The sequence below is a fragment of the Lissotriton helveticus genome, assembly GCF_964261635.1.
Source record: "Lissotriton helveticus chromosome 1_1 unlocalized genomic scaffold, aLisHel1.1 SUPER_1_unloc_1, whole genome shotgun sequence".
Lineage (NCBI taxonomy): Eukaryota > Metazoa > Chordata > Amphibia > Caudata > Salamandridae > Lissotriton > Lissotriton helveticus.
In genome coordinates this window covers 4,547,808-4,570,109 of record NW_027611648.1, presented here as the reverse complement: position 1 = coordinate 4,570,109, position 22,302 = coordinate 4,547,808, and the positions used below count along the sequence as shown (strand labels likewise).

At 49.8% G+C, this 22,302-nt stretch overlaps 1 protein-coding gene across 1 annotated transcript in view; it reads right to left on the bottom strand.

Moving 5' to 3' along the window:
• Positions 1–22,302, bottom strand: part of LOC144805401 (uncharacterized) — a 51,764-nt gene that overhangs the window by 16,069 nt on the left and 13,393 nt on the right. The window contains exon 3 of the mRNA XM_078671963.1: positions 9,675–9,744. The gene's annotated coding sequence lies outside the window, so the exon portion shown is untranslated. The remainder of the gene's footprint in view (positions 1–9,674; positions 9,745–22,302) is intronic.

Here is a 22,302-nt window from a genome sequence, read left to right as displayed (position 1 = left end):
CCAATAAGTTCCAAGGACAAACTCAGCTGATACAGCAGACAAAAGTCCAGACGACGGGGTCCAACGACGAGGTCATCACTCGGCCACACCTCCATCAGCGCCGCCACGGTATCCGGAGCGATCCCGACCCTCAGGCAGAGTATCAAGCCAGTCACTGACATCACTAGGGCGGTCAAAAAAGAAAGTACGTTCCCGATACACAATCCTCAGCCTGGTAGGAAACAGTAAGGAGTACTTCAAGCCCAAGTCTCGTAACCGCCTCTTGACACCTTGAAATCCAAGTCTCTGCTTCTGGACAAGAGGCGAATAGTCAGGGTAAAAGGAAATGGAGGCATTCTCAAATTTCACCGGTCCTTTGTCCCGGGAAGATTGCAGCACTGCGTCCCGATCACGAAAATGGAACAGCCTCGCGATGATGGGCCTCGGAGGGGAACCAGCTTAGCCTTCCCGCTGGGAACACGATGAGCACGTTCCACCGCAAAGAATTTACTAAGTCCCCCGGGGGCCAAGTGGTTGGATATCAGGTCTTCAACCAGGAGATCAGCCCCTTCGGTCTCGGAACCCTCCGGAACACCAATAAGGCGTACATTGTTGCGGCGGGCCCTATTTTCGTAATCCTCAAGACGGCGAGCCATGAGGTCGTGTGAGGACCGAAGGTTACCAAGTTCCGCTTGGGCATCCGAGACATCGGTGACCAAACTAGAAGTTTTCAGCCTCAACGATTCCACTCTTTCGTTAGTTTTCGAAAGATCCGCTGTAATCAGCGTGATATCGATGGCCATCGTGTCGATCTTGGTCACCAAGGCCTCATATTGTTGCACCATAGAGGCCTGCATGGCGGCAATGGCTCCCATAACATCCTACAATGACGGGTCCGAGGCCTCTGGGAGGAGGGTCTTAGAAGTGTCCGAGACACGGCTCACAGCACCGGGCGATCCCTTGGCATGTGCGTAGTGATCCATGGTGTTGGTCTGCTGCTGACCGCCCCGTTGAGGCGCCTTAGTCTTCCGCTTCTCGAGAGGCAGGCCAGTGGCCATCTTGGAAAAGGGACCCCGAAGGGGTCCCTGCGACCTTGTGAAAATGGCCGGGTGGAAATGTCCAAAGAATCAGTAAGACCAAGTCCAGACTTTGCAAACAAAAGTAGACAGAGCCGGGTGCAGGCGGCCAGGGAACCCCACACAGGAGAGAGAGCAACGGGCCAGTCGTGAATAAGAAGAAGCCGCGCCCCTGCCAGTCGAGCCAGGAAACCGAAACCGAAACTCAGGAGGGGCCGACCCTGTGGGGACCCTGGTGGCCGTTGTTGATCGACTGCTCCACGGCCTGTTCCAAACCCGAACCCCCGGTCCGTCTCGGGGTGGGCCTCAGAATGTAGAAACGGAGTAAAAGTGGACCCCGAAGTCCAATTTCGAATTTTCAAAGAGTTCGACGATCAGCTAGGATTAGCGAACAAAGGCCCGTCGATGAAGTCAGGATGAAGCCTGGATAATCATGAGGGGCGGCACGGGTCCGGGGAGCTCTGTGCTCACGCGACCATCTTGGATGCCCGCGTAGCTCCTCCTCTATTTATTAATTTTTAATGTAGATTTCTGGGACGGGAATTTCCCCTCCATGGACAACAGGTGTTTCCCCCTGCCCTGAGGTACCACCTACTTGTATCTGGTGTCCTGACTTTTGAGTTTTGGCCTCTGCCTCAAGCAAATCTATTGTGTGCTGAGAGGACTATGCCTAGACAGATCCCTCAACTATAGTCCAGAGTATGAATCAAGAGCAATGAAATTAAGGAGTACTTTCATGTGCTCATTTTATTCCACCTGATTACCAGTTGTTGGGTTTTCTGCACCTGGATGTACCGGGTGCAGAAAAACAGGACACAATTTTTTTCCAGACAGGAAAATTAGACTGAAAAGACGCACAAGACTCTGGGTGCAGCAGAAGCAGTCAAGACTTATGCTGTTTTGTTTTACAAACTATGGGAAACACACAATTCTTCCCCTTGTTAGACATTTCTTTACCCTTCCCTCCCCTGATTCACCCATCGCCCCCCAACCAATCACATGCATTTATCTACCATCTGCCTAAAACTAGTGGTAAACAAAAGCAGAAAAACACTATGAAATAGTGAATGGCATGTGGTTTGACAGGCAGAAGAATCTGTGCCTCGTGGCAACTCCCCTGTCCATGGCGTCAAACTTGTGACTGCACGTTACTGGGGTAAATGTACCACAAAGTAAAAAAAAAACAATTACATGAGATTTTTCTGCCACTCCAGTACTGTGCAACTTCTAACAAGGGACTATGAGAGGTCTTGGACCGGTCCTGCGACCTGGAGGGTCACACCAAGTGTGCCCTTATTTAAGTCAGAGGACTGTCATGGGTTTAACAGCTAGAGCGGTGGTGGCAATGCACCCTGTTGTAAGGATCAATAGCCTGATGCGATCTTTGCATCATGGTCAGTGGAGTGGCGTCCTACTGACACACCCATGTAATGCTCCATTTCTATGCCTGTGCCCAGACTTTGCACTATCATCAAGTGTGTGTTTAGGGTGTTGGTGTGCATAGCATAAATGAAATGTGAGAGTGCGACAGAGTAAACCGCATCTCCTGCCTGCCAGTTGTGTATGCAAGTGGGACCATCTATCCCTCATTAATACCCCAGTTTGAAGTCCTCTGTTACCAAGGAATAATGTGCTCTACAAAGTACCCAGGTGCCTGCTGTGACACCAGGGATGGTGTCAGCCTGACAGTTTATCTAAGTTGAAGGGACATCACCTGCAGGCTGAATTACTTAATGGAGAAGCTGTGTACCTGTCCTGAAGAGCCTAGAAGTCTGCCTAGAAGCCTGCCTGTCTGGTATGAAAGGGAAGGGAGTTTGACTATCCAGCAGGAGGACAAGGCTGTCCTGGAAGAAGCAAGGTCCGACACATCCTCGGTATTTGTAGGGCGGGCCGGAAAGCCATTCAGCAGGACCAGCTAGTCTGAGGGACCCCGCCTTGCCAAGACTCTCCCAGCAGTTCAAGGCAGAAAATAAAACTCTACGACAACGTGATTGTTGAGGCCCAGTAGGACGATTGTGAGCTGCCAACACCCCGTTCATGGTTGCATTTGCCAAATTCCTAACACAACAGGGTCTGAATCTACTGACTTCCTGGAGAGCCTGTGTTGGGCTCTAAGCTGCTGAATTTCCTACTACTCTGTGTCAGAGGCCCATAAGGGACTACAACTACTCCAGGTTCGAACACCATGTCTGAGCTTACGCCTGTGGTCCAGCCGGCCACAGTGTGGGCTCAATTGCTGACGGCCGGGCATCCACAGGAGCTGCACTTACCAACAGGCCAGGTGTGACTGCTACCTTGGGACTGCTGATCTTCAGGCAACTGCAAAGAAAAGACAGAGTGAGTGCCCTACTGTATGCAGCCTTACATCCAGGATAAAAGCGCTCCACAATAGTCTGCTGGTGGGTCATTGCTCTCTCGAGTGCCCAGGCGTGCCATTCAAGTGCCGGGAAACAGGAAAGAGACCCAGACAAGACTAACTCATCCTGTGGAAGGATAAGACACTTACGACAGAGCATATACGCATTGGGGTGACTGGAGTGACAGAACTGCACCTATACTATATTCATGATACTCCTAAATGCCCTTAGAGGAGAAGAGGGTATCAGAACCAGACGCACCTGTCTGCAGCACATTGTAGTCTGGCATGCCTGCATCATCCTTTCACCCAGACTGGCCATAAAGTTGATTTTAGCACCGCTGCACACATAGCAGGGGGAATCTCAGACCATTCGCTGGTGGAGGTGCACCTCGATGGTCCGGTTGTGGCCTTCATGCTACCCCCAAGGGTTGATCCGTGATATTTAAAAGACAAGACGTTCAAAGCTTGTATGAGAGATAGAGCAGAATTCTATTTTAAGGAGAATGGGTGGCCTGTTGAATCAGTTTGCGTGCTATAGGGTGAATTCAAGGCAGTGATTTGAGGCCAGACACAAGCCTTGATTGGGAGAATGTCGAAGGAACGTAAATTGAAGTGCGAGGCTCAGGACAAGGAATGTGCTTTCCTGGAGGTTCGCTTGGCAAGTGGGGAATCAGTTTCTCTCCCATTACACCATCAACTGAAGCAGCACACATTAAGAGCACTAATGGAAAATAGCGGGCACTCATGCGCTGGCTACCCAGCATTGTCTCTATGATGTCGGTGATAAAGCCAATGAGTTGCTTACATGGTTAGAGAGACAAGACAAAGGACGGAACTGGATCCTTGAGGACACAGACAACAAGGGGACGGAAACACTGGGAGAGACTTCCTGAAAGACCTGACCCTGCCAATGCTAACAAATAAGGACCTAGAGGCACTAGACCAAGACCTGACAGTAGACTAAATAAATTAGACATTAGGAACCTTGGAAACAGGGCAAGCGACTGGACCTGATGAGCTCCCGTTAGAATTATATAAAAGCATGATAGATAAAATCAGGGAGTACCTCCAGAGTATATGAAAATAAGGGTGTCTCCCGGAGGACCAAAGAACGTCTGAGGTGGCGGTCATCCCAAAAAGGACAAACCGGCAACTGAGTGTGGGTCTTATAGACTTATCTCCCCGCTTAATATTGTGATTAAGGTCCTTGCAAACGCCCTGGCGATCTGCCTGCGGACAGTAATTGTAACAGTGGTCATCCTGATCAACCGGGCTTTATACCACACCAGGGAACGCGCTTAAATCTCCGACACCTTAATGGAGTACCATATGCAATAGGGGATTCCTTTGCTGAACCAGTGGCGCTGCTGTTAAGCTCTTGTTTGTGGCCCCTCTAGCGCGCATGGGCGTCAATAATACAGTCTACCGAGTCTTTGCCGTCCGACAGGGATGTTCCTTGTCTCCTATGCTCTTCACACTTGTTTGGGTTCACCACGACCTCTCATATGGGGTATTCCAGTTGATCAGGATATAATATCAACTGGAAGAAGTCCTTAATATTCCTGCTGGTGGCAGGGACCCTGCGGCTGCAGTCTAGGTGCCCAGTTAGGGTGGCACTACATGGCTTTAAATATTTGGTTGTGTTCATTACAAGAGAGCACAGGCAGGAACATACTCCCGAAATTAGACAGTCTTCGCTGGGATGCCCCACACTTGCGGACGATCTCCTTACTGGGCCAGGTGGCCCTATTTGAAGTGATGACGCTCCAGGGTCTCCTGTACATTGTGCAAAAAATGTCCTTTAAGATCCCACCAGACATTTTTTTTCAAAAGGTAGTCTGAGAACTTCAGCTTCTGTTGTGGGATGGCGGCACGTCACGCTGAGTAAGGTGCAGAGGGGAGTTTATTAAGGTGGACTGGCAGTCCGGAGTATTCACAAGTATTACTGGGCCACGAAGCTGGTGGCAGTCAACAACTGGGTTTATTGCGGACTGTGAGGATCCTGCTTACCGGGTAGATAGATTGGCCATGGGCAAGAGAGGTTACCCCACCCCGGTGCTGCTGTATCGAAGAAAGTATGAGTGCACCCTACCTACTCATACCCAAACATTGGTAAGGGTGTGGAAAGAGGCTACCAAGTATTTAGGCTGGGAAGGTAAGCTGACTGAAATGACTCCAGTGTAAGATGGTGATCTCTTAAGTGCAGTGGGAGGATTGCAGGGCTTCATAAAATGGGGATTGATTAGCTTAGAACGGCCGGGCGATGTGTGGAGGGGACAGGCGCTTGTGTCCTTCACGATCCTACAACAAAAGTATAAATTAGGGGACTAAAAACAGTTCTGACATTTGCAGGTGGCCACGCTCTGCAAAGTCACATCCGGGAAGGGGGGCAGTTGCCTGATGCATCCCTACTGGAGGACCTGCTGCTAACTAATCCCGGACGAAAAAGCAATCTCAACCATGTATAGGAAGTTGATCTACAATTCTCTGGATCCCTTGGGGACGCAGAGAGCTGTGAGGGAGAGGGATCTAGGCACGCTTGGCGATGGCGATTGGGTGGAGGCCATTCAGGATGCCAGGCAGGTGGCATTTAGAACTCATTTTTGTCTAATTTAACTGCAGATACTGATACTGCCAAATCAATTACCCTGTTTACATTAAAGGGCAGCTTGAACTCAGAGCTCAACAACAGACTGGATTGAATAAATGACCTGCACACTGCTTATCTTGCCAAGACACAGGTACTTTGTAAAACTCTTTTTATTGAACTAGTGCTCAATCGATAGTGTTGACACCGAAAATACGGGGCACATTAGTGAGAGTGATTGAACCAAAAACACAAAGTCTGCCAATATAGAGTGAGTAACATAGCTTGGCTTGTCCTGACACTCCCTGGCCAAATCCCACTACACAAAACTAGATTGCCCTTTATTGAAGGCAGGTAGTCCTCCCAAGGTTCTGGAGGTCGCTGGGCTGCAAGTCCATAGTTCTCCACAGATCCTCACCAGCAGAGAAGGCCGCAGTGCCCGGCTATTCTTAGGTCGCCAAGAACTGAAATTCAGGGTCTGGGGATGCCACCTAAAATCTTGATTTAAGGGTGTTACAAGGCAGTGACAGGTAGAGGCTAATGGGCCCCTTTCCTGGGGTGTCTATACCCTCTATCATGCCCACCTCCTGTGGGAAGGGGACACAGTCCTAGCCCTGATTGGATAAGTCCCATCATCTTCAAGATAGTGGGAACTACAAAGTGTACTTCACCTCGCCTCCAGCACTTGAGGGGTGGAGTTGACAGAGGGAGCGCGGGGCGCACCTCCTGTTCTATCTAAGGTTTCCCACCTGTCCTTGCGCCTAAAAGGGGGTGAGGACAGGAAGATCGCTTGCTCCCTCTAACAGGAGAGGCTGGGGTCGCATTACTAAGGCGGCAAGGCCTTTGAAAATCGTTGCCACATATGGCTCTGCCTGACCAGGGGGAGGTGTGAGCACCTCCACACAGGAAAGGCGTTGTTCTCGACATCAGAGTGCACAGGCACTCTCCCCAAGAGGACAGGATACTGTCTGGTGGTAGCAGGCTGGCTCAGGCCAGTCGATGACCACACTAAGGATTGGTAGATCTTCGGGGACACCTCTAAGGGGCACTCTGTGTGCAATTTTTAATAAATTGGACACTGCAATCGGCACAGGTTTATTAAGCTGAGATGTTTGGTAGCAAATATCCCATATTTCAGTGAAACCTTCATGGAGCAGTGGAACTCGTAATGACAAGTGTCCAGCCAACGTACTTGCTATAGAGTTTCCCTGGTCACTTGCAATATCCCGGAATCGACAAGGATATTGCAGGGGCATATCTGCTCATGCAGATATGCCCTCACAGGAGATATCCCTAAAGCAGCGTGCACTATAAGGCCTGCTAGAAGGGTGTCTTATCTACATCTCAGACAGTCCCTATGGGCATCGCATACAGGGATGTGTGCCACGTCGACTCTTCATTTTTGTCTACACCAAGACACACAGCTGCAGTGGCAGTATGTGCTTGGCGAGGCGTCCCTTAGGGTGTCATAATTTGGGCTGCAGCTTTTAGAGACCCTCTTTAACAACAAGGCCCTTGGTACCAGAGGTATCTTTTACAAGGGACTTATAAGTGAGCTAATGGGGTGACAATCGTGGAAACGACAGGTACACTTTAGGGAAGGAGATCTGGCTCAGGAGACCTGGTTGGCAGGGACCCTGTGCACTTCCAGTAAATACTATATCATTTTCCAGGTAAAAAGTGAAGGCTAACCATGTCCAAAACAGGCCCTTTCCTACATTGAGACATTTTTCCTAGGACAGCGAAAACTCTACAGCAGGCCTTGCTCACAGTCCTTATACTGTGACTGCCACTATTGAACATTAATCTTGAATTGTTAAAGCAGGGCCAGGATCTGGACGGGAGCCAATGAACAGGAGGGCAACTCAGCAGATAATAGAAGTCTTCTGTCTTCACACTCACTCAGAGAGAACAATGCCATCCCATGTATTGCATGACAAAGAGACCACAACCCTCAGTGAAACACTCACCTCTCAGATGTGATTCGTTAATAAGAATAAAATGAACATAATGCGTCCCTGGGGACCCCACAGATGCACCGTTCCTACCAGTACTATAAATGCTTGGGGTCCAGCAGGTAAACCTAACAGTGCTACAAAGGCTTAGGGGCCCTACAGGTAAACCTTTCCTAAGCCAGTGCTACAAATGATATGTGCTCATTGCAGCAGGACCGGGCGCTCTAGGGGCGCAATTAAGTTGCTTGGCATTCATCTACCCTTAGCAAAGCCACGTGACATAGGCAGTAGATCAGGATGATTCTCCTCGATCAGAAGTAGCTCTCACTATTGAAAAGGCAAAGACCCTGGTATAACACAAACGCAGACATGCGGTTAGGCTCTACCAGGACATGCAGTAAACTATTAATTTATGTATCTGTAGGATTAGATTGCAATGCAAGTTCATTCTTATGTCACTATTTTCCGCACACAACATACAACATAGATTCCTCACATGCATACCCTGATGAAGGGAGAACCCCCAAAATGAATTGGGCAGACTGAATTTGAATTTACTTGCGGAACAGTGGATTTTGAAAGTGATTTGATGAGAATAAATATGCTTAAACTGGAATACAGGTGGATTTGCTTCCAAGGGAAGGAGACATTGATGCACTTTTACGGGAACAAGCTGTGGAGCAGGAGACACAGACCAGATCTAATCTGGAGCTATATAAACAAATGTAGCCAAATACATCTACTTTCTGGCACGCGATGAGTGGATTTCATAAATACGACAATAATTAATGAAAAATACACGGCATGCATAGACAAGGTTTGCTATGTAACATCTGGACTCCTGTAAACCTAAACAAACACCAATAATAAGACACTAGGGACATCACCTGAAGCTCCTAAGATTTTCCTTTTGTTTGGTATCTTGTTTTTGGGAGGTGGGTTTTTAGGATAAGCTATTTTTGGGTGCGTCTGGCGGTGGGGTGTGTCAGGTAGCCCTTGTGGTAGACGATGGGATAGAGGATAAGGAGTGCCATGCCATCCCTTCATATATTTCTCCCCTCCTATATTCACAGTCCCCTTTAACCAGTTGTCCGATTTGCTGTCATCAAGAAGTGCAGAGAGGGGAATCGGCAGGCGGCCCCTTTAAGCCAGAGCTGAGGACGGACATCAGGGGATACACACTTGAAGAAGGCGGGGACGGAGAGCGCATCAGGTTGGTCAGTAGTTGGTCCAGCTACACACGGTATGGGAACGCGAGGCGGAGAAACCAGCGGGGGAAGACCGGAAAGACAGAGAAGAACTGACAGCCTTACAAGAGAGAGAACCGGAGCCCAGGGGAGGTCACAGCTTGTCGGCGAGCAGAACACCCGAACCTGGCGGAGGAGGGAAAGCCGAAGCAGATTACCAGACCTCACTGAAGGACGCGGAGTCACCACGCCATGGCCCCGGAGGGACGTGGCTCTTCCAGGTGCGTGGGCGTCTACGGGGTTCTTGGAAAGGGGCTGAGTAAGAGAGGGACAGGAGGGGAGGCTGAGGGGTGAAAGGGACCCAGGGAAAAGTAAATAAGTGAGACGGAAACAAAGACAAGAGCAGAAATCATCGGCTACTCTTTTTCTTTTGGTTGCTCCAACCTCTACACCCTCCCTTCACATTTATGCATAGCTATTATTTATCCCTCGCGTCCTCCCTTGACTAAACCATAAAGCAAAAACACTTACCAGAGTCTTTTCCTTCTGTCCGAGGGACGACGGCGGCCGAGGCACACCTAAGGGACTGAAGAGGAAGACCCTGTGGGAAAGAAGAATATAACGGAGACAATCAATCATTGTGATTTCCTGTAATACTAATAAATAGTGCATACCAAGAAACTATTCAATGCAGTGTGCTCCCTCTTGACCGACTCTTCTACAACGGGGAGCTACATACTTTCCCTACAGGGAATGGGAGACAGATACACAGACACACACACAGACACACACACACGGGAAAGCATAGTAGGAAAACGCTATATACCGTTTTTACATTGTTTTAGAAAGATGGTGGAACTATTTATTCTGTTCAATGTGCTTATTTTGCTAATTACTTTTATCTGCTTCTATTATCATTGCAGTTCGGACTGGACTGTTCCCATGAGGCACAGGGTCAAGACTGATTTGCATATGGCCAGGTCTAAACTGGGATGGCATGGTGAGCAAAATAATGATGGATTTAACCCAGATCCCTTGACTGGGGGTGAATGTTTTGATTTGTTCTGCATTCCGTCCATCAATTGTGTGTCTTTTGCTCTATTATCATTGCAGCACATAAATTCTATATAAGAATTACGATAGTTCAATTAATAATGAAAATGCAAATGTTATGTTATTTTAATTTGATATTGCACACGAATTACCCCTAAGCAGAAACTACTTTAAGGAGAAATTTAGGATTGGTACGTAGTACCACTCTATCTTTGTGAAGTTGAAAGAAAGGCTCTTGTATAGGTAATGCCTGAAGTTCATGAACTCTACGGACATTTGTGCATTGGTTCAAAAGGCGGGCCCATTAGCCTTGTAAGTACTGTTTAAGTTCCACTCTGGAGCAGGGTGAATACTTGGCGGTATAACCCTATTTAATCCTTCCATGAAGGCTTTAATCACTGGTACTCTGAAGAGAGATAGGTGTTGTCTAATTTGCAAGTATGCATCAAATGGATGTGTAAGTGAATCCACATTACTGTAAATACAACAGTTAACAAATGATGTTCTGCACAAACGCATCAAGACGATTGATATTGTTTTACAATAGGCAACAAAAAGTTTCCATTTGCTGCATAACATGCTCTGGTAGTAGGCTTTCTAGCTTCCTTGAGAATATTCATACAGTCTGGTTGTAGTTGTAAATAACCAAACTCTATGACTTCAGGAGCCAAATCGCTAGGTTGAGTTCTCTGGGAATTGGATGTCTGATTTCCCAATGGCTCTGAGTGAGGAGACAAGGTGTGAGATGTAGCTTTTGATGATGTAGTTCTAAGGATGAGAGTACCAAGGTTGACGAGAACATATTAAGATCAGTGAGGGACATTTGTCTGAGCTTCCGAACTAGTAATGGAATTAGCAGGAGAGGCGGAAAAGCGTAAGCAAATATCCCTGACCAAATCATCCATAGGGCATTGCCTTCGGATGCTGGGTGTGGGAACCCGGATGCAGAGTTTGGGCATTTTGCGCTGTGCACTGTGGAAAACAGATCTATCTGTGGAAAATGTAAGTTTTGAACATAGGGAAGAAGAGCATGGGGATGAAGTTCCCACTCGTGTATTTGCTGCCTGCGTCTGCGGAGCAGGTCTGCAATCTGATGGTCTACTCCTGGGAGGTGTTCTGCTAGGAGATAGATTTTCTGGCGAATCGCCCAATCCCAAATGCTTTGTGCAAGGTGCGACAGCTGGAGAGAGTGAGTCCCTCCCTGTTTCTGTAGGTAGTACATTGCTGTCATGTTGTCCGTGCGAACTAAGACAGTCTTGCCTACAAGTTGCGTGAGAAAAGCTGAGTGTTAAGAACACTGCTAGAAGTTCCATGTAGTTGATGTGGAGACGTTTGTGTTTGTCTGACCGCAGCCACTGGACTTTGTAAAGTTGAAGATGGGCACCCCAACCGGTTACTGTGGAATCGGGTCTATGAAAGGCTGCCCTTTTGCTAAGTTTTGAGGTTTCCACCACTGCAGCGAGCGATGGTTGCCACTGTCTACCAACACTAGGTCGGGGTCGCAAATTGCGAGGCTCATTAATATTAATGAGCCTCCCACAATTTGTAAACCCATTGGGAATACCAGCCCTACTAGGGATGGTGGCCTGCTCAGCAGACCACCATGTCTGGGACTGCTTTCTAATGAAGCAGCTTTTTTTTTCTTTCTTTTTTTTTTTTAAATGCAGCCCACTTTTCTTAAAGGAAAACAGGATGCATTTAAAAAATTTCATTCTTTAAGGGCAGTGGTCCCTGGGACCACTGCTGGCCCTTAAAAAATATTTTTAGACACAGTCACAAAGTGGAAGGGGTAGCCTGGGGACCCCTTTGAAATTGCGACTGCATTACCACCCTCTTGAAGAGGGTGGTCATTTGCAAGTGTTTTGCGACTGCAATTGTGGTCACAAACATTCACACATAGCATTGAGGACGCAATTAGGAAGGGAATTCCCCTTCCTAATTGCGACTCACAATTCCTGTGAGGTAGACCCCGGACATACCTCTAACAATATGTGCAGCGACCATCAAAAGCCAGCCTGGACTCCTTATTGGTACGAAGAAGAATCAGCTCCACTCCTGTTAACTGCTGATTCTTCCCTTCCGCAGAACCCAGGAAGTTACCCGGAAGCGGAAGCGCTCACTCACGTAGGAGGCGGGAACGAAACCTCAGCCAACCAATCCGAGAGAAGAAAGAGGTCACGACTGGCTGTAAAATGGGGAAGACGCTTCAGAAGGTGCGCTGTCGGACAGCCTAGGAGCAGACGTAGTAAGCCGGGCCGAAGACTAGCCCAGCAACCAAGCCGACACCCAAGCAGCGGACCGGGAAGACTTCGCAGCCCACGACGCCGGAGCCTGGGGTCCTGGAGACGACGACGCGGAAACGTGGACCGAAGAGTGGTGGATTCTGAAAGTCGCGCCCGCCGCCACAACTCAGGAGAGTTGTGGCTCCTAGCGGTACGTGTTGGGGAAAAGGGCTTAGGGAGGGAGAAGGGAGTGTGTTAAGGGCGGCGGGTGGCATTGGATAGACGCAGTGGTGTATGTGTGCAACCAAGGGTCAATGGGTGATCTTAATGCCTGAATCACGCTCTGTCCGACTCTTCCCGTGCACTATACTGCCTGCTCTACCTAGAAGCCTTACCTCGAGTACCCACACAACCGCCGTTTTCCCTCAGTCATAGCTCTTTCCCACTCACATGGTTCATTTTGGTGATGGTATCCTGAAAAGAATAAAACAGGGGAATCTTAACCGAATTCTCTCTTGTTTTTGTTTTGAGACACTCCCGGAGATACAACTGTAGAAGCCCGTAATAGGCTTCTGGGCCATGTAGAAGACCAACCTACCAGGGAGCCCTCTGGACCTTGAAGAAGCTACCTCAACTCCTCTTTGTTTGCTACATTTTGGGACTGCCAAGACGATTACTTTTATCCACTTTTGTTACAATCCCAAATAAACCCCTTCCAATATTGACCTCATACGGCCTCCTCACTTCTGCTTCCGACCGTCCCTCTGACATTTCCTAAATAGCGAGTCGAAAATAAACTGCGACTCGCTATTTTGGAATTGTATATGGCCAACAGTGATTTTGCATGTGCAAGCGGGTTCGCAAACCCATTTGCGTATGCAAAATCACGTTGTACATCTGGCCCCCTGTGATTGATTCCACTGACTCGCTAGACATTGTTGCAGAGTACACATGGGAAGCCTTGCATGAGGTACGATTGAAATGCAGGATGCCATCATTGCCAGAAGATGCATGAAGACTTTGGGAGACGGTGTTGAATGCCGCAGAGAGATCGAGTAGGATCAGAGCAGCAGTGTGCCCTTGGTCGAGCAGGGTGTGGATGTTGTCTATGGCAGTGAGGAGAGCGATCTCGGTGCTGTAGTTGCTTGGGAATCTGGATTGGGAGAGGTCGAGATGGAGTTTTCTTCGATGAATTTTGTTAGCTAGGCATGGACGATCTTCTCTGTGACTTTGGTCACGAAGGGGAGGAGGGAGATGGGTCGGTAGTTTCTGAGGTCGGTGGGGACGCTGAGGGCTTGGAATTGTTTCCTCTATATCCTCCTCTGTAGAAACCTCTTGAGGAAAAGGATTGGATGTTACCTTTGTAAGAGGAAGCATTTGAGTCTGAGGATGTTGTTTTGGACCCAGCTATGTAAAACGAGCGTTGAAAGGAGCCTCTATTGGATGGGGACTGGCGTGGTCCAATGGATTTTGCTACTTCAGTGTCCTTTTCCTTCTTTTCTAAGGCTTGGTCAACTACAGGACCAAACAGGTGTTCTTTGTCAAAGGGAGTGTTCACAATGGATTGTTGAACCTCAGGCTTAAACCCTGAGATCCTAAGCCATGCACGCCTTCTAAGGAGAATGCTGGAATTGATCTCCCTAGCTGAGATCCTAAGCCATGCATGCCTTCTGATGAGAATGCTGGTATTGATCTCCCGAGCTGAGATCCTAAGCTATGCATGCCTTCTAAGGGGAATGCTGGTATTGATCTCCCTAGCGGAGACCCTAAGCCATGCACGCCTTCTGAGGAGAATGCTGGAATTGATCTCCCTAGCTGAGATCCTAAGCCATGCACGCCTTCTGAGGAGAATGCTGGTATTGATCTCCCAAGCTGAGATCCTAAGCCATGCACGCCTTCTAAGGAGAATGCTGGTATTGATCGCCTGAGCTGAGATCCTAAGCCTTGCACGTCTTCTGAGGAGAATGCTGGTATTGATCTCCCGAGCTGAGATCCTAAGCCATGCACGCCTTCTGAGGAGAATGCTGGTATTGATCTCCCAAGCTGAGATCCTAAGCCATGCACGCCTTCTAAGGAGAATGCTGGTATTGATCTCCCAAGCTGAGATCCTAAGCCATGCACGCCTTCTAAGGAGAATGCTGGTATTGATCTCCCTAGCTGAGATCCTAAGCCATGCACGCCTTCTAAGGAGAATGCTGGTATTGATCTCCCTAGCTGAGATCCTAAGCCTTGCATGCCTTCTAAGGAGAATGCTGGTATTGATCTCTCGAGCTGAGATCCTAAGCCTTGCACGCCTTATGAGGAGAATGCTGGTATTGATCTACCGAGCTGAGATCCTAAGCCATGCACGCCTTCTAATGAGAATGCTGGTATTGATCTCCCGAGCTGAGATCCTAAGCCATGCACACCTTCTGAGGAGAATGCTGGTATTGATCTCCCTAGCTGAGATCCTAAGCCATGCACGGCTTCTGAGGAGAATGCTGGTATTGATCTCCTGAGCTGAGACCCTAAGCCATGCACTCCTTCTGAGGAGAATGCTCGTATTGATCTCCCGTGCTGAGATCCTAAGCCATGCACGCCTTCTGTGCAGAATGCTGGTATTGATCTCCTGAGCTGAGATCCTAAGCCATGCATGCCATCTGAGGAGAATGCTGGTATTGATCTCCCGAGCTGAGATCCTAAGGCATGCATGCATTCTGAGGAGAATGCTGGTATTGATCTCCCTAGCTGAGATCCTAAGCCATGCACGCCTTCTGAGGAGAATGCTGGTATTGATCTCCCGAGCTGAGATCCTAAGGCATGCATGCATTCTGAGGAGAATGCTGGTATTGATCTCCCTAGCTGAGATCCTAAGCCATGCACGCCTTCTGAGGAGAATGCTGGTATTGATCTCCCGAGCTGAGATCCTAAGGCATGCATGCATTCTGAGGAGAATGCTGGTATTGATCTCCCGAGCTGAGATCCTAAGCCCTGCACGCCTTCGGAGGAGAATGCTGGTATTGATCTCCCGAGCTGAGATCCTAAGCCATGCACGCCTTCTAATGAGAATGCTGGTATTGATCTCCCGAGCCGAGATCCTAAGCCATGCACGCATTCTAAGGAGAATGCTGGTATTGATCTCCTGAGCTGAGACCCTAAGCCATGCACGCCTTCTAAGGAGAATGCTGGTATTGATCTCCTGAGCTGAGACCCTAAGCCATGCACGCCTTCTAAGGAGAATGCTGGTATTGATCTCCCGTGCTGAGACCCTAAGCCATGCACGCCTTCTGAGGAGAATGCTGGAATTGATCTCCCGAGCTGAGACCCTAAGCCATGCACGCCTTCTAAGGAGAATGCTGGTATTGATCTCCCGTGCTGAGACCCTAAGCCATGCACGCCTTCTGAGGAGAATGCTGGTATTGATCTCCCTAGCTGAGATCCTAAGCCATGCACGCCTTCTAAGGAGAATGCTGGTATTGATCTCCCGAGCTGAGACCCTAAGCCATGCACGCCTTCTAAGGAGAATGCTGGTATTGATCTCCCGAGCTGAGATCCTAAGCCATACAAGCCTTCTAAGGAGAATGCTGGTATTGATCTCCCGAGCTGAGATCCTAAGCCATGCACGCCTTCTGAGGAGAATGCTGGAATTGATTTCCCTATCTGAGATCCTAAGCCATGCACGCCTTCTGAGAAGAATGCTGGAATTGATCTCCCGAGCTGAGATCCTAAGCCATGCACACCTTCTGAGGAGAATGCTGGTATTGATCTCCTTAGCTGAGACCCTAAGCCATGCACGCCTTCTAAGGAGAATGCTGGTATTAATCTCCCGAGCTGAGATCCTAAGCCATGCACGCCTTCTGAGGAGAATGCTGGTATTGATCTCCCGAGCTGAGATCCTAAGCCATGCACGCCTTCTGAGGAGAATGCTGGTATTGATCTCCCGAGCTGAGATCCTAAGCCATGCACGCCTTCTAAGGAGAATGCTGGTATTGATCGCCTGAGCTGAGATCCTAAGCCTTGCACGCCTTCTAAGGAGAATGCTGGTATTGATCTCCCGAGCTGAGATCCTAAGCCATGCACGCCTTCTGAGGAGAATGCTGGTATTGATCTCCCGAGCTGAGATCCTAAGGCATGCATGCATTCTGAGGAGAATGCTGGTATTGATCTCCCGAGCTGAGATCCTAAGGCATGCATGCATTCTGAGGAGAATGCTGGTATTGATCTCCCGAGCTGAGATCCTAAGCCATGCACGCCTTCTGAGGAGAATGCTGGTATTGATCTCCCGAGCTGAGATCCTAAGCCATGCACGCCTTCTAATGAGAATGCTGGTATTGATCTCCCGAGCCGAGATCCTAAGCCATGCACGCCTTCTAAGGAGAATGCTGGTATTGATCTCCTGAGCTGAGACCCTAAGCCATGCACGCCTTCTAAGGAGAATGCTGGTATTGATCTCCTGAGCTGAGACCCTAAGCCATGCACGCCTTCTGAGGAGAATGCTGGTATTGATCTCCTGAGCTGAGATCCTAAGCCATGCACGCCTTCTGAGGAGAATGCTGGTATTGATCTCCTGAGCTGAGATCCTAAGCCATGCACGCCTTCTAAGGAGAATGCTGGTATTGATCTCCCGTGCTGAGACCCTAAGCCATGCACGCCTTCTGAGGAGAATGCTGGACTTGATCTCCCGAGCTGAGATCCTAAACCATGCACGCCTTCTAAGGAGAATGCTGGAATTGATCTCCCTAGCTGAGATCCTAAGCCATGCACGCCTTCTGAGGAGAATGCTGGTATTGATCTCCCGAGCTGAGACCCTAAGCCATGCACGCCTTCTAAGGAGAATGCTGGTATTGATCTCCTGAGCTGAGATCCTAAGCCATGCACGCCTTCTAAGGAGAATGCTGGTATTGATCTCCCGAGCTGAGACCCTAAGCCATGCACGCCTTGGGAGGAGAATGCTGGTATTGACCTCCCTAGCTGAGACCCTAAGCCATGCACGCCTTCGGAGGAGAATGCTGGAATTGATCTCCCGAGCTGAGACCCTAAGCCATGCACGCCTTCTGAGGAGAATGTTGGTAATGATCTCCCGAGCAGAGATCCTAAGCCATGCACGCCTTCTGAGGAGAATGCTGGTATTGATCTCCCGAGCTGAGATCCTAAGCCATGCACGCCTTCTGATGAGAATGCTGGTATTGATCTCCCGAGCTGAGATCCTAAGCCATGCACGCCTTCTAAGGAGAATGCTGGTATTGATCTCCCGAGCTGAGAACCTAAGCCATACACGCCTTCTGATGAGAATGCTGGTATTGATCTCCAGAGCTGAGAACCTAAGCCATACACGCCTTCTGATGAGAATGCTGGTATTGATCTCCAGAGCTGAGAACCTAAGCCATACACGCCTTCTGATGAGAATGCTGGTATTGATCTCCCGAGCTGAGACCCTAAGCCATGCACGCCTTCTAAGGAGAATGCTGGTATTGATCTCCCGAGCTGAGATCCTAAGCCATGCACGCCTTCTGAGGAGAATGCTGGAATTGATTTCCCTATCTGAGATCCTAAGCCATGCACGCCTTCTGAGAAGAATGCTGGAATTGATCTCCCGAGCTGAGATCCTAAGCCATGCACACCTTCTGAGGAGAATGCTGGTATTGATCTCCTTAGCTGAGACCCTAAGCCATGCACGCCTTCTAAGGAGAATGCTGGTATTAATCTCCCGAGCTGAGATCCTAAGCCATGCACGCCTTCTGAGGAGAATGCTGGTATTGATCTCCCGAGCTGAGATCCTAAGCCATGCACGCCTTCTAAGGAGAATGCTGGTATTGATCGCCTGAGCTGAGATCCTAAGCCTTGCACGCCTTCTAAGGAGAATGCTGGAATTGATCTCCCGAGCTGAGATCCTAAGCCATGCACGCCTTCTGAGGAGAATGCTGGTATTGATCTCCCAAGCTGAGATCCTAAGCCATGCACGCCTTCTAAGGAGAATGCTGGTATTGATCGCCTGAGCTGAGATCCTAAGCCTTGCACGTCTTCTGAGGAGAATGCTGGTATTGATCTCCCGAGCTGAGATCCTAAGCCATGCACGCCTTCTGAGGAGAATGCTGGTATTGATCTCCCAAGCTGAGATCCTAAGCCATGCACGCCTTCTAAGGAGAATGCTGGTATTGATCTCCCAAGCTGAGATCCTAAGCCATGCACGCCTTTAAAGGAGAATGCTGGTATTGATCTCCCGAGCTGAGATCCTAAGCCTTGCACGTCTTCTGAGGAGAATGCTGGTATTGATCTCCCGAGCTGAGATCCTAAGCCATGCACGCCTTCTGAGGAGAATGCTGGTATTGATCTCCCAAGCTGAGATCCTAAGCCATGCACGCCTTCCAAGGAGAATGCTGGTATTGATCTCCTGAGCTGAGACCCTAAGCCATGCACGCCTTCTGAGGAGAATGCTGGAATTGATCTCCCTAGCTGAGATCCTAATCCATGCACGCCTTCTAATGAGAATGCTGGTATTGATCTCCCAAGCTGAGATCCTAAGCCATGCACGCCTTCTAAGGAGAATGCTGGTATTGATCTCCCGAGCTGAGATCCTAAGCCATGCAAGCCTTCTAAGGAGAATGCTGTAATTGATCTCCCGAGCTGAGATCCTAAGCCATGCACACCTTCTGAGGAGAATGCTGGTATTGATCTCCCTAGCTGACATCCTAAGCAATGCACGCATTCTAAGGAGAATGCTGGCATTGATCTCCCGAGCTGAGATTCTAAGCCATGCACGCCTTCTGAGGAGAATGCTGGTATTAATCTCCCGAGCTGAGATCCTAAGCCATGCACGCCTTCTGAGGAGAATGCTGGTATTGATCTCCCGAGCTGAGATCCTAAGCCATGCACGCCTTCTAAGGAGAATGCTGGTATTGATCGCCTGAGCTGAGATCCTAAGCCTTGCACGCCTTCTAAGGAGAATGCTGGAATTGATCTCCCTAGCTGAGATCCTAAGCCGTGCACGCCTTCTGAGGAGAATGCTGGTATTGATCTCCCAAGCTGAGATCCTAAGCCATGCACGCCTTCTAAGGAGAATGCTGATATTGATCGCCTGAGCTGAGATCCTAAGCTTTGCACGTCTTCTGAGGAGAATGCTGGTATTGATCTCCCGAGCTGAGATCCTAAGCCATGCACGCCTTCTGAGGAGAATGCTGGTATTGATCTCCCAAGCTGAGATCCTAAGCCATGCACGCCTTCTAAGGAGAATGCTGGTATTGATCTCCCAAGCTGAGATCCTAAGCCATGCACGCCTTCTAAGGAGAATGCTGGTATTGATCTCCCGAGCTGAGATCCTAAGCCTTGCACGTCTTCTGAGGAGAATGCTGGTATTGATCTCCCGAGCTGGGACCCTAAGCCATGCACGCCTTCTGAGGAGAATGCTGGTATTGATCTCCCGAGCTGAGACCCTAAGCCATGCACGCCTTCTAAGGAGAATGCTGGTATTGATCTCCCGAGATGAGACCCTAAGCCATGCACGCCTTCTAAGGAGAATGCTGGAATTGATCTCCCGAGCTGAGATCCTAAGCCATGCACGCCTTCTGAGGAGAATGCTGGAATTGATCTCCCTAGCTGAGATCATAAGTCATGCACGCCTTCTGAGGAGAATGCTGGTATTGATCTCCCGAGCTGAGACCCTAAGCCATGCACGCCTTCTAAGGAGAATTCTGGTATTGATCTCCCGAGCTGAGACCCTAAGCCATGCTCGCCTTCTAAGGAGAATGCTGGAATTGATCTCCCTAGCTGAGATCCTAAGCCATGCACGCCTTCTGAGGAGAATGCTGGTATTGATCGCCCGAGATATTGGAGCAGTTGCTCCATCTCATCCAAGTGAGCCCTGTCGTACCTAGCTAGTAGGCCTTGTATGTTTGCGATGCGTCAATGGTTAGAGGCTTGAACAGCTACTCATTTCCCCGAGGCATCTGTAAGTTTGGATTCTTTATCTGGGGGAGGTGGATCCCCACAGGTTTGGGGGTTAGCTCTTTTGCGAGCGTTGTAGAGAGTCAAGCGATAATTGTCCCTTAATAAACACAGGATCTGATGGTGAGGGTTGATATTTTTTATCTAACCTTGGAGTTATAATACCTGCTCTAACAGGGTCTTTAACCCTTTCGCTGCAGCGGCTATTCCGCCGCAGCGATAGAGGGCGGGGGGGCCGCGCGGCAGTCCGACGCTGCTGACGGAACCGCTCCGTCACGGCCCTCGGGTGGGCTGCGCTTGTGACGGAACGGTTCTGTCACGGCCCCGCCCGCTCAATAGAACGCGCTGCGCAGGCACGAAATCTGCGCCGCGCAGGCACGGCGAGCGGGCCGTGACGGAAGCGCTCCGTCACCAGCACAGCCCACCTGAGGGGAGTGACGGAGCGGTTCCGTCACCAGCGTGGGAGGGGTTAAAGATATCATCTGCATGCCTCATCATGCCTTCAAGCATAGGGAGTGTTTGACTTGACCTGTGCGTAGACTCAAGTGTTTCAAATAGAAAGTCCTCCTCTAATGTTTCTTTATGTAATGGTACTCCCATGATACTCTGCTCATCTGGTGGTGATGGCTTTGCTGGGTAAAGGTCTGGCTCATTGTCTACTGGAGGTCAATGGTGTAATCATTCCATGGGTGTGCAGGCAAATGAGTATCATCACCACCTTGTCCACATCTGGATGTGGAGATCCCTTAGGTGTTAAGTGTAAGTGACCCGGCCGCCTAGCGTGGCCATCCAGACCCCAGCACAAACCCTGATCCGTGCACATCCCTCACACCCCGAGTTACACGGCCTAGCCGACCCTTCCCTTTAGGGCACACGTATACACGAACCCGGACATCCCCGTCCGTGCCCTCCATTTTCCCCACCACCACGAGGCCCGTGTGCCCACTCTCAAGCACCTAAGATGGCCGCCCAGCCCCAGCGCGACCCCGGCCTAGCGGCGCCACCCAGTCTAGAAAACAACGCGCTCCATCGAGTGAGAGAGGGAGGAGCAGTATCTCTCACACCTTCGACCTCCCCCTGGTAGATGGGTTTCGATCGCCCCTCCGGCCTCCCTGCGGGCTGGCTCCACGCCTGCTGTGTTTCTGGGACTCCTCCCGAACCGGTCCTGAAAGGATCAAAGGACGACATGGCAGGAAACCCCAACCAGCAACCCCCAGGTATCAAGACCCCTGCTGGACAGACTCCGGACATCAAAGCGGAGGTGGACTATAACCAGGGGTGCTCTGGGCCTATCTGGCAGATTCGACTCTGGAACGACGAGAGCCCTGCTGACGTGGTTGCGGCTCCCCTGGTAGAGAAGGACTTCTGCCGACACCTCTGAGCCCTGCTGAGTGACTCGCGGCTCCCTTGCAACCCTGGAACACCTGAGCCCTGCTGAGTGACTCGCGGCTCCTTAAAGATCGTAAGACCTCCGACATCGTGCTTGAGCCCTGCTGAGTGACTCGCGGCTCCCTTGCAACCTTGGAACACCTGAGCCCTGCTGAGTGACTCGCGGCTCCCCTGAACTCGTAAGAACTCCGACCCTTTTGGCTTGAGCCCTGCTGAGTGACTCGCGGCTCCTACGATACTCTCGGTCCGGCTGGACCCCAAAGACCGTACCGTATCCCCCGGCTCGAGGATTGTGAGCTGTGCGCCGGATACGCACCTGCAGGTGACCCTGATCTACAAAGACTGTCCCGCTATCCTTTTCCCTACCAAGACTCTTGAGCCCTCGTGCTCCCTTGTATATATTACAACCTGCCTGATCATAAAGATCCTCCGATATTTTTGATAAAGATCTGTTCTTAAGAATCTACAGTGTGGTGTCTCTTTGTCGTGTGGTGCTTGTGCAGCGTGTACGATCCTAAATTCAAGGCTCTTCCTCCTGAGGAGTCTCTCGCCAGTACTCGGCTAGGATACATTTG